We start from the raw sequence: 12850 nt of genomic DNA on the forward strand, positions 1-12850 counted from the left end.
ACACTTTTTCCTTCCCCTATCCTCCCAATAAAGTTATATCACAATTTATTTGTGTCAGTACTCAGTGTTTACTTTACTATGACTGTGCAAATGCTATTCAGAGCTAAGAAACTATGATAGGATTTTTTCCCCTGCAATACCTTTTCCTTTGCCTGGAGTTAATAAGTTTTTGCTTTTTAATTTGTGTAGTGTTGAGTATATTTATCACTATTTCAGCCCCAAACTTTCTGCCAACTATTTAAATATGCTGTCAACCAATTTGCACACGAAGCATTCCAACAGTTTCATCTTCTTGGAGAATTCTCTCCTGGAGCCTTCTGACATGCTCCAGCTGGACTAGTTGCCAATCAACTACTTGACAGCCCTTTTATGGAAATCTCCTTTCACCATCATCAGACAACTTTACCTTTCATCTGTGTCAACTCTTCTGTTTCCTGTACTCCATGCTTTTCACTGCTTGATTTGCTCTCATGTTGCTGGAGGTCATCTTCTAAGAGCTTCCTGAGAAGTCATTCATGGGAGATAAATTATTTAAGATTGTGCATGTCTGAAAATATTTTTATTCTATCCCAATACTTGATTAATGTTTAGCTGGGTATAGAATTTTAGGTTGGAAGTCATTTTCCTTTAGAATTTTGAAGGTGTTTCTCATTTTCTTCTATTTTCCTATGCTAGTCTTAACAAATTTAAAACCATATTGATTACTAATCTTTTATGTGAGCCCTAACTTGTTTTCTTAGCTGGAAGATTTTAGGGCCTGTTCTTTGTCTGGAAGATTTTAGGGCCAGTGTTTTTGAATTTCACCATTACTTTGCTATGAGTCTGTTTTTATTCACTATTCTAGGTAGTCAGTGAGCCCCTTTAATCTGGAAAGCCATGTTCTAATCCTGAAAATTTTGCTCAAATAGTATCGTTACTCTTTCCTCTGTGTTTTCTATTTTCTCTTCTGGAACTGTAACTTATTAAACCTCCTGTTCTGTCCTCTATTTTTTTTTTTTTTTTTACTTTATCTACCAAGGTTTTTTTTTTTTAATTGTATCATCTTTTCGGGCTTTCAATTGAGTTTTTCATTTCTGCTATAATTTTTTATTGCTTGCTAAAAACTAGTGTTATTCTCGGAATATTTCTTTTTTATATAGCATTCTGTTCTCTTTTTGTGGTTGTAATATTTTCTATCTCTGAGGTTACTAAGAAAAATAATATTTAAATTTTTTTCTCATTTCAGTGTCTCTTTACTCCAAGTTGCCTTTTTCTATTTTGTTGGTGTCAACCTTTCTTGTTAGAAGCTTTCCTCTGAATTTTTGTAATTTTTTGATTGTCTCCTTACATGAGAATGAAAGAGTACAAACTCAGTGGGATTGGAGAAACTTAGGTAGGGTTTTTGGACTGTGACCTGCTTGGGCCATTGTATGCAGGAATTCTTAATGTTGCATCATTCCTCTTGTATCCTTCTTTAGATCTTCCAGAGAAAACACTTTCCACATCCTACCTGGAGGATAAAAAGCCTGGTGCAAGAATTCTGGAACCCTAGTAGGGAAGATAGCTGGGAGTCTCAGCATCTTGTAAGTATATGTTCACTTAATTTCCTATTTTCATCATGAAACAACTGTTGAGAATGTGGAGAAGCAAGCCTTCATACATTCTTATGGGATGTAATTGCCAAAACTTGGAAGCACCTAAGATATCCTTCAATAGGTGAATTGATAAACAAATTGTGGTACATCCATTCAATGGAATATTATTTAACAATAAAAACAAATGAGCTATCAAGCCATGAAAAAAACATACTGAACCTAAAATACAGATTACTATTTGGAAGAAACCAGTCTGAAAAGTCTATGTATTTTATGATTCCAATTATATGACATTATGGAAATGGACAGCAAAATGATCAGTGGTTGTCAGGAGTTTGGGGACAAGAGAGGAGGGGTGAGTGGGTGAAGCACAAGGGATTTTTAGGCGGTGAACCTATTCTGTATGCTACTATAATGCCAGATACCTGACACCATGCATTTGTCAAAACCCACAGAACTTTACAGCAAAAAGTAAACTTTAATCTACATACCTTTTAAAAAATCAATTAAGAGGTCAGAGATCTCAAGAAGGAAAGCAGACTGCGACAAGCAAATCTAACTGTATTACAAATGTAAGAAACAACCTCACTGAAAGGAACGGAGTGAAGCTGGTGACCTAAGTAGCTTTGGAATGAGTAGAGTCTGTAGGACTAAAGCAAAAGGAAATGTATATAAGCACTGCACTCTAGTTAATAAAGTTGTTTCCTATGGGGATAGGGCTTAACAAATCTGATATATATGTATACATGCTATACGTGTATACTGGAATTGAAAAATTAAGTCATTGTATGGCAGATGGTGTGACCCAGGATCTTTACTGTTAGAGTAGGAATCTACAGTTAAGCAAGGGAAGGAGGCTAGAATGGTCCATGTGGTAATGAATTAGAGTTTGAGACATTATTATGTACTCATGTTTAATGTAATATAGATACAGATAACATATGAAAATATTTATGGATATAAGTTTATTACTTGGGTTAATATCTATACATATAGTCCTTACTCTGTCAGTTGAGAGACCCTACAAACAAGAGTACCCACTAAAAACAGTTAAACCTAGCACCTATATCTTGGTTTCTAATATCATTCTCCAATAAATGGAACAAGGGATCCTTGGAGAAATCGTTGATTTTGGACCTAGAGTAGGAAATACAAACAAGATGAGCCTGGAACACATTAGAGTGGCAGAAAGTAAGGAAGAACTAAAAAAACAAAACAAAACAAAAAACCTACATTGATGGAATTTTGCCAAAAGGACAAAAGACAACTCAATCCAACTTAAAGAGCTCCTAATGGCCAAAGCTGGAACAATTTGAGCAGCAAAAATAAATAAACTAGCATTGTACCATACCCCAAAGTATAAAATAAATATCTCTTAGTCCATACCACATATAAATAAATGATTGAATAAATAAGTGAGGAAGAAGAGACAAACCTCCCATGCAGAAGCATTTTAAAGTAATTTATAATTAAGTATTCCATCCTCAGAAAGGGAGACCATACCACTGCACTCCTTAAGTGTGGGCTGCACATGGTGACTTCCTTCCAAAGAGTAGAGTATAGAAATGGGGAGAATAGTACTTTACAGAGGAGAAATCTGTTATACAATTACTCAACCAGGTGATTAGGGTCAATATCTAGAGTGTTAAATCACATTGAAAGCACATACCCTTGTTATGATGTGATGAAAAAGTCACTTTACTTCTGTTATTGTCTTCCCCTAAACCCATTACTCCAGTCTAGAAATGAGACAAACAACAGAAAAATTCCAGTAGAGGGGCATCCTACAAAACACTTGACCAGTACTGGTCAAAACTGTCAAGTTCATCAAAAATAAGGGAAGTCTGAGAAACTGTCTCAGCCAAAAGGAGCCTAAGGAGACATGACAAGTAAATGTGATGTGGTTGTCTGGAAGAAATCCCAGAATAGAAAAAGAAATTAGGTGGAAAGTAAGGAAATCTGAATAAACTATGGACTTTTGTTAACAGTAATGTTTCAGTTTTGGTTCATTAGCTGTAACAAATATACCACACTAATATGTTAATAACAGGGGAAACTACCTGAAGAAATATATAGGAACTCTCTCCAAACTTTCTGCAAATCTATAACAGTTCTTAAAAAAATAGTATATTTTAATAAAATTTAAACATGGAGAAAAGTATCTTATCTCAATAACTCCCCATCAAATATTTAGTAGTTTGTCTTTTACATCTCCAAAATAAATTGTTCATACACCTTAATTTTCAAACACCTGACATTACAGTCATTTGCTTCCTTATTCATTTAATCCATTACAATGATAGATTATATAGCAATTTTGGTACCTTAATACACTCTCAAAGCCAATCACAAAAATCTTTAAAAAGTTATCTCAATAGGGACTTCTCTGGCAGTCCAGTGGTTAAGACACTGCACTTCCAATGCAGGGGATGTGGGTTTGATCCCTGGTTGGGGAACTAAGATCCCACATGCCATGCGGTGTGGCCAAAGAAAGAAAGAAAGAAGCAAGGAACTTCAATGGAGAAAAAATTTTTTAAAAAAGTTATCTCAATAAACCAACACCAAGGCATCTATGCTTCTTCCTATTAAAAATGAAAACTCTATACTGTAGTGAAGGGAGAAGCTAAATATTTTATGTAAATATAGGCTCCACATTATAGCAATATAAGTACCTACTTTTTTTAAAAGTTCTTAAGAGTTATACCAAAAATAATTTAAAGGTTATTAATTAGAATCTTAAGATTCATTTTTTTCTTTAAGGGGTCTTTTCTAAACAAGAAGATAAAATAGAAAAACAAGATCAGATTGTATCTTGCTGGGAGCAAGGAATCATAAGTAATCCTCTCCCAATTAAAATTATAGCAATAGTAGTTCTATTAACTCCAAAAATATTTACTGAGAGCAAATTATGTATAAAAGTGTATAAATATCTACTAGGCAACTAATTGATGTGTTTCATTTTTTTCCTTCCATCATATATCAAGTGGGTACTTATTGTTTAAATATCATGTGAGAGCCTGGAGCTCAGAAGAAGACCAGGCTAGAAGAGGATTTAGTGGTCTTCTCCCTACAAGTGATGATTATAGCAGTGGGAGGAGATAACCTCTTCCACTAAATGCCCCTAGAAAAGAGAAGGGAAGGAATGATAAAGAACAAGAAGGTGCCAACAATAATGTTTCGTAGCAAATTATCACAAAACTCAATGGCATATCGTATTTCTTCTCATGCTCATGGGTCTTCAGTTTGACTGAAGGTTAACACATGTAGGCTTTGCTCTAAGGCTCAGGCTGAAGGGACAGAAGCTACCCAGGAGAACATCTTTTCAAGGCAATTACAGAAGTACAGGCATACTTCGTTTTATTGCCCTTTGCAAATACTTCGTTTTTTACTAATTGAAGGTTTGTATCAACCCAACATCAAGCAAGTCTATCACTGCCATTTTTTCAACAGCATTTGCTCACTTTATGTCTCTTTGCACATTTTGGTAATTCTCGCAGCATTTAAAATTTTTTCATTGTTTTTATATTTGTTATGGTGATCTATGATCAGTGATCTTTAATATTACTATTGCAAAAAGTTGACTCACTAAAAACTCAGATGATGGTTAGCATTTTTAAATTAAGGTACCACACTGGTGTTTTAAACATAATACTATTGCACACATAATAGACTACAGTATAGTGTAAAGCTCACTTTTATATGCACTGGGAAATCAAAAAATTAGTGTGACCCCCTTTATCGAGATATTCACTTTATTGTGGTCGTCTGGAACTGAACACTCAGTATGTCCAAGGTCTGCCTGTACTAGAAGGCAAGCTAATTCTGCAAACACATTTAAACTTCTCTTTGGGTCAAGTACACTAAATATAACATTGACCAAAGAATGGCTAAGCTCAAAGTCAGGGGGTATAGAAGTATACTCCACTTCTACTGAGAGTGACTACAAAGTCACAATATACTGGACATAGATATGGGGAAAGGTGAAGAACTGGAAAAAAGAAAAAGAAGGTGAAGGACCAAGAACAGGATATTGAGAAATGTCTACATTTACGGAGCAGTAGACTAAAATAATTCAGTGAAGAAAACTAAAAGTTTACTAGTGTTAAGTCAGGGCAAATTCACACCAAGAGCTATGTTCTAGATTATTGTGTCACAAAGTTTGGACATCTATCAAGGGATCTACAAGTGGTATGTTAGTGAAAAAAATGAAGAAAACAATTTTATTCACACATTTTTTACAAATTTGAAACATAAGGTAAGTCATGATTTTTCCATAAAATCCTATTGTGCTTTTAAATGTCATTATTTTCTTAACAGGTGGCATTCATCTTGGCTAGAGAAATTTTTTCCTGTCCATTTTCTTTATTTTTTTTAATAAGCTTTATTAAAATATAATTTACATTTAAAAAATTCACTAATTTTAAATGTGAAGTTTGAGTAGTTTTGACAATTGTGTATAGTTATGTAGCCACTAGCATTATCAAGATATTGAACATTTGCATCACCCCAAATAGTTCCCTTGTACTCCTTTGCAGTCAGTTCCCTTTCTGCTCTCCCAGGATCTGACAACAACTGATTGACTCTCTATCACTATGGCTTTACATTTTCTAGAACTTTATATAAATGGAGTCATGTAGGTTTTTTGGGCCTTGATCAATAATAATAGCATAATTATTTTGTGATTCATCCATAGTCACATGCATCAGTAATTTGTTCCTTTTCATTGCTGAGTAGCATTCCATTATATGGATGTACTGTAATGTGTTTATTTATTTACCAGTTTATGGACATTAGGATTGTTTTCATTTTGAGGCTATTACTAATACAGCTTCTATGTGACCTAGCTCTGAAGTCCATGCTCTTAACCTTTATGGTGATGTCTCCTCAATGGAGTTTCTGTGAACATTCAGGTACACATCTTCATGTGGACAGATATTTTTATTTCTCTTTGGTAAATATCTGCGAGTGTTTTTGCTGGGCTGCGTGGGTATATGCTTACTTTGTTAGAAAATGCCCACCGTTTTCCACATTGGCTCTATTATTTTGCATTCCTATCAGCCATGAGAGTTCCAGTTGTTCCATACACTTACTAAGACATGGTTTTGACTGTCATTTAAATTTTAGCCATAATAGCAGGTATGTAGAGCTCACTAGTTATGATTTTTATTTGCTTTTCCCTAATAATTAATGAAGTTCAACATCATTTTATGTGTTTATTTTCTATTTGAAGTATCTTCTTTGATGAAGTTTCTGTTCAAATATATTGCCCATTTTTAAATTGGTTGTTTCTCTTCTTTCTATTGAGGAATAAATGTTCTTTATAGAGTTTGGATACAAGTTTTTAATCAGATATATGTTTTGCATATATTTTCCCCTGGTCTGTGACTTGCCTTTTAATTTTCTTAACAGTATCTCTCAGATAATAAAAGGTTTTCATTTTTGATAAAATCTAATTTGTCTATTTTTTATTTTTATTTTTTATAAATTTTATGTCAACTTTATAAATTTTAAAGGATTCTTTGTTTAATTAAAGGTCTCAAAGATTTTCTTATATGTTTTATCTAGAAATTTTATAGTTTTATCTCTTACATATAAATCTATTATCTTTTTCAAGTTAATGTTTGTATATGTTGTGAGGTAAGGTTTGAGATTCATTTTTTTAAAAACATGGGCATCCAATTGCAGTGCCATTGAAAATACTGCCCTTTTTCCTTGGTATCTTTATCAGAAAAGTTGACCTTATATGGGTGAGTACCTTTCTGGACTCTATTCTGTTACAGTGTTCTGTACATTGATCCTTATGCCAATACTGTGCTTCCTTGATTACTGTAGCTTTGTAATAAGTCGTGGAATCAAGTACTTTAAGTTTTCCAACTTGGTTCTTTGCCTCCTTTGTTTTGTCTACTCCAGATCCTTTGCATTTATATAAATGTTAGGATAAGTTTGTCAATTACTACAAAAAAATCCTACTGAGATTTTGATTGGAATTGCATTGAATGGATAGATCATCTTAGGGAGAATTAAAATCTTAACAATATTAGTCTCCCACTTTTCTATATATAAATTTATTTATTTATTTATTTATTTTTGGCTGTGTTGGGTCTTCATTGCTGCCTGCCAGCTTTCTCTAGTTGCGGTGCGCGGGGGATATTCTTGGTTGCAGTGTGCGGGCTTCTTACTGTGGTAGCTTTTCTTGTTGTAGAGCACAGGCTCTAGGCGCGCGGGCTTCAGTAGTTGTGGCATGTGGGCTCAGTAGTTGTGGCTTGCGGGCTGTAGAGCACAGGCTCAGTAGTTGTGGTGCATGGGCTTAGTTGCTCCGCAGCATGCGGGACCTTCCCAGACCAGGACTCGAACCCATGTCCCCTGCATTGGCAGGCAGATTCTTAACCAGTGCGCCACCAGGGAAGTCCCTAGTCTCCCACTTGATAAACATAGTATATCTCTCCACTTATTTAGGTCTCCCTTAAATTCTCTAAGCAATGTTTTGTAGTTTTCAATGTACAAGTTTTGCACGTATTTTGTTATATTGATTCCTATTTTATTTTTAAAATATTATTGTAAATGTATTTTACTAGTCTTCATTTCCAATTTTTCATTTTTAATATATAGAAATACAGTTGAATTTTCTGTATTGACCTTATATTCTGTGTGAAATATATCTGTTGCAAAATTTACTTATTAGTTCTAGTAGCTTATTACAGAATCCTTAAAGTTTTCTAGGCAGACATTCATGCTGTCTTTGAGTTAACAGTTTTTTAAAAAATTTTATTTATTTATTTATTTATTTATTTATTTATTTATTTATTTATGGCTGTGTTGGGTCTTCGTTTCTGTGCGAGGGCTTTCTCTAGTTGCGGCAAGTGGGGGCCACTCTTCATCGCGGTGCGCGGGCCTCTCACTATCACGGCCTCTCTTGTTGCGGAGCACAGGTTCCAGACGTGCAGGCTCGGTAATTGTGGCTCACGGGCCTAGTTGCTCTGCGGCATGTGGGATCTTCCCAGACCAGGGCACGAACCCGTGTCCCCTGCATTGGCAGGCAGATTCTCAACCACTGCGCCACTAGGGAAGCCCCGAGTTAACAGTTTTACTTCTTCTTTTCCAAATTGTATGTCTTTTGTTTCTTTTTCTTGCCTTATTGAACTAGCTGAAACCTCTATTCTAATGAATAGAAGTGATGAGAGCATATAGCCTTGGGTTGTTTCCATCTTTGGGGATGGCATTTTAGTCCTTCTTCATTAAGTATAATTTTAGCATATAAGTTTTTGTGCCTTCCTTTTATCAGTTGATATAATTACCTTGTATTCCTAGTTTTTATCATGCTGGGTGTTGAATTTTAGTAAGTGTATTTCCTGGATCTATTAAGATGATCATATGTTTCTTCTGTTTCACTTTATTAATATAATGGATTACATTGATTGTCATTTAACTGTTATATCAAAATCGCATTTCTGGTGTAAAGTCCACTTGCTTATGATGTTTTATCTGTTTATATGTTGCTCAATTTGATTTGCTAAAATTTTATTAAGGATTTATTAAAATTCTGTTAAGGATTTTATATCTATGCTCATGAGGGATATTGGTCTTTAGTTTTATTTTCTTGTCATGTCTTTGTCTAATTTTGGTATCAGAGTAATTATGGCATCACAAAATGTTAGGAAGTTTTTGCTCCTTGTCTCTGGTTTGGAAAAATTTGTGTAGAATTGGTATTTCTTTATGAAACATTTGGTATAATTCATCACTGAAAGTATCTGCACCTAGAGTTTTTGTGGGATAATTTTTACCTACAAATTCAATTTCTTTACTGATTTAAAGGGCTAATTGGGTTCTTATGTCTTCTCAAGTATACCGTGGTAGTTTGGGTCTTTTGAAGATCTTTTCATCTATGTTGTTGAACTTATTGCCTAAAATTGTCCGTAATTTTCTGTTGTCATCTTTTTTATATCAGTTGGTTTTGTAGTTATGTTTCCTCTTCTGTTCATGATATGGATTATTTGTATGTTTTTTATCAATCTGATTACAGATTTTTTATTTTATTAATGTTTTCAACAACACTTGGCAGGCAGATATGTATTATTTATCTTTTTATTTGTATATGTAAAATTACAAATTTGTGTTACTATTACATTGCATTACATATTTTTTTGCAAAATGGCATAGTGACTTAAAAACAGTTCAGATAGTCTTAAAAGTATTGCTGGAAATTTTAATGCAAATATTATCATTGAGGAAAAATTATAAAGTTAAGTAGTTAAAAGAGTGTCTGTGCAAATATGGAGGATGAATTTGAATATGCTACAGTGAATCCGTATGTATCATGATTTTGTTAAGGCAGTTAAAAATGAAGAGCAAATAGTAAATATAATGATTTTTATTTGAAAATGGGTTTTCAGTAGACTAGAGATCCATTTTCTCATAGTCTTTTAATTCATTGATACAATGTTTTCCAATAGTGGCATAAAATCATCAGAATTTCAGCAGAGCACAGTGATCATAAAATAATTGAGTTTTTCTAGTACACATGCAAATTTATACCTTTCCAGTTAGAAATGATGAATTTTGCTACTAAAGAGAGATGAGATAAAACATATTCTAAATTGCACCAAGTTAAAAATAGCTATAATTCAAGTTACTGCAGAGAAAATATAAAACAAGTTGTAAAATTAATGATGATAGTGTGTACAGAAGGGAAACAAAGTATACTAATTATCTATTGCTACATCATAAATTAACAGAAAACCCAGAAGCTTAAAACAACTTAAATTTATTATCTCATAATTCCTGTAGGTCAGAAGTTTAGGAGTGGCTTACCTGGGTAGTTCTAGCCCAGGGTCTCTAAAGAAGTTGTAGTCAAGGTGTCAACCATGTTAACCAGGACTGTAGTCCTTAGAAGGCTTGACTGGGGCTGGGAAATCTGCTTCCAAGACAGCTCACTCACATGACTTTTGGCAGGGAGCCTCACTTCTTTTATGATTGTTGGATGAACTCAGGTCCTTGACACGTGGCCTCTCCATGCAGCTATTTGAGTGTTCTCACAAAACAACAACTAGATTTCCCTAGAGCAAGTGATCCAAGAGAGAGCAAAGAGGAAGCCTCACTGCTCTTTATGACGTAGTCTCAGAAGCCTGACAAAATTTCTGCCATATTCTCTTTATTAGACGTGAGCTACTAAGTCCAGTTCACATCAAGGGGAGGGGAATTAAAATTGACCTTCTGAAGGGAGGAATGTCAAAAAATTGGTGGACATATTTTAAAACCATGATACAAAACAAGCTATTGATAAAATTCATCTAGAATATAACTTTTTGGGATTTCAGTATCATACTGTTTTAAAAGCAACTAATATCATGTGTGCTGTTAACTGACATTTTGCTTTAAAGTTTGACCAAACCACATTTGGCATACAAATAATAATATGTGAGAAATAAGTGGTGGATGACTTGTTTTCTCATCAGTGAAAATTTGTGCCACGGAAGATTTTTGTTTGTTTAGTGAATGATCACTTTATACACTGTGGTATAGATTGTCTTGGAATAAGTACTGAATGTTACACCAGTTATGTATATAGAAAGGAAGGGCATCACTACACAAGGAAAAAAGTTTGCACCTATTCACGGAGCACTTTATTCACAGAATACAGGTGATGGTCAACTACATTATTTGTAATATTCTTTCAGTTTTGAGGAAAATAGTGACATTTTAAATACAAATAAATTGCAGCTATTGATTGTAGGTCTTTTCAGCTTTTATGGCAAAGAAAACGGCAGCCATGTAAAATGTTGCTTTTCCAATACACAAGAACACTTGATGTTAGAGGAAGTGGTGCTTACATAAATTTTTATTAAATGATGAATGAGATTAAAACATTTTAATTAAGTTGCCATTTCTGTCCACAGTCGTTTCTCTAAGTGCCTTTCTCAAATAGCAATCCAGAATGAAAGCACAGTGGTTAAGACTTAAGGTTCTGGAGTCGGATTTTCTGGGTTCAAAACCCAGCTGGACCACTCGCAAGCTACTTGATTTTAGACAAGTCACTCGATCTCTCTATGACATAATTTAATTATCAGTAAATAAGGTTTGTAATAGTACCTACTTCAAATAATTATACTAAGGTTTACAAGGAATCATCCATATAAAATGCTTATGCTGCTTGATACATAGTTATCATGCAATAAATATTAGATTTTTTAATAATTGCTGTGATACCCTGAACATATTTCTTCAGGAATGAAATAGCATGAATTTCAATCTACATATAAAATTTCTGAGGAAGTCATAATTGTGGTGAAAATAGCTCAGTCACCATGATTTTGACCCTTTACCAACACTTAATGATTTCCTTTAATCATCTGTGAAAAAATCTATAACCTATTATTGAATATATTTTAAACCCATATATACAAGCTTCCATGGAATATGAAGAATTACTTAGCTGAGCCAAATGCAGCCATACAGTGGATTAGGAATCCTTCATTCCTCTCTCCCAATATAAATCACTCAGCTTTCCAGTTTTGCAGTAGGGTGTGCTCATAACTTAAAGTAGAAAACAGTGCTGTAATTAGTCTTTAGTGAGGAATCTATGCCTAATTTCTGGTCTATGTTCAAGTCTGATGTTCATAACTCTGTATGAAAACCATAAACTATGAACTAGAGTTTTCAACTTTAGCAGTAACAGAGAATAAGGGAAAAGATGACTGGTAAGGAAACTGACCTGTAAATTCAGCTGTTTGTCCTTTAGATGGCTGTAGATATTTTGATGAAATATTTCAACAGTATTTTTCCTCTCTCAAGCATGAAATAACAACTATTTTTAATATTAAAAATATTAGGCTTTTATATTAAATAGGGATAAATCTGTTTTTTAAATTCTAAAATTGGTGCTTGCTTTGTTCATGAAACACCCTAATGGGCATTGGTCACAAAAGCCAAGACTGAGTAATCTTGCTGCAGCCAGAGAGATACTAGAGACAGTGTACCCACAAGAGTCATAAGACAAAACAGATAATACAAGTGATAGAAATTTGGAGGAAGGAGAGAATATTTCAAGGAGAGGAAGTCAGTCACTAAGAGATTTACAGAGGAGGTAGGATCTGGTTAGGACCTTAAAGGAGGGATGAAACTTTTAGATATATAAGTGAGAGGCAACTTTTCAGGTAAGAAAAACAATACAAATGGTAGCATGACAGTAAGAAGCCTTCAGACATGTTAAAGAGACAGTCACTAGAATAGTTGGACTAGAACAAAGGAGTAAGGGATAAAAGAGATCTTAATTTCACAGT

At 34.0% G+C, this 12850-nt stretch overlaps 1 long non-coding RNA gene across 4 annotated transcripts in view; it reads left to right on the top strand.

Annotated features, from left to right (window-relative positions):
* The window catches only part of LOC133098417 (uncharacterized), a 374765-nt gene that overhangs the window by 219753 nt on the left and 142162 nt on the right, over window positions 1-12850 (top strand). For all 4 annotated transcript variants that reach the window (XR_009702139.1, XR_009702138.1, XR_009702137.1 and 1 more), the window contains one exon: window positions 1458-1562. This is a non-coding gene — a long non-coding RNA (uncharacterized LOC133098417). The remainder of the gene's footprint in view (window positions 1-1457; window positions 1563-12850) is intronic.

Source organism: Eubalaena glacialis, chromosome 9 (assembly GCF_028564815.1).
Source record: "Eubalaena glacialis isolate mEubGla1 chromosome 9, mEubGla1.1.hap2.+ XY, whole genome shotgun sequence".
In the NCBI taxonomy this organism is placed as follows: domain Eukaryota; kingdom Metazoa; phylum Chordata; class Mammalia; order Artiodactyla; family Balaenidae; genus Eubalaena; species Eubalaena glacialis.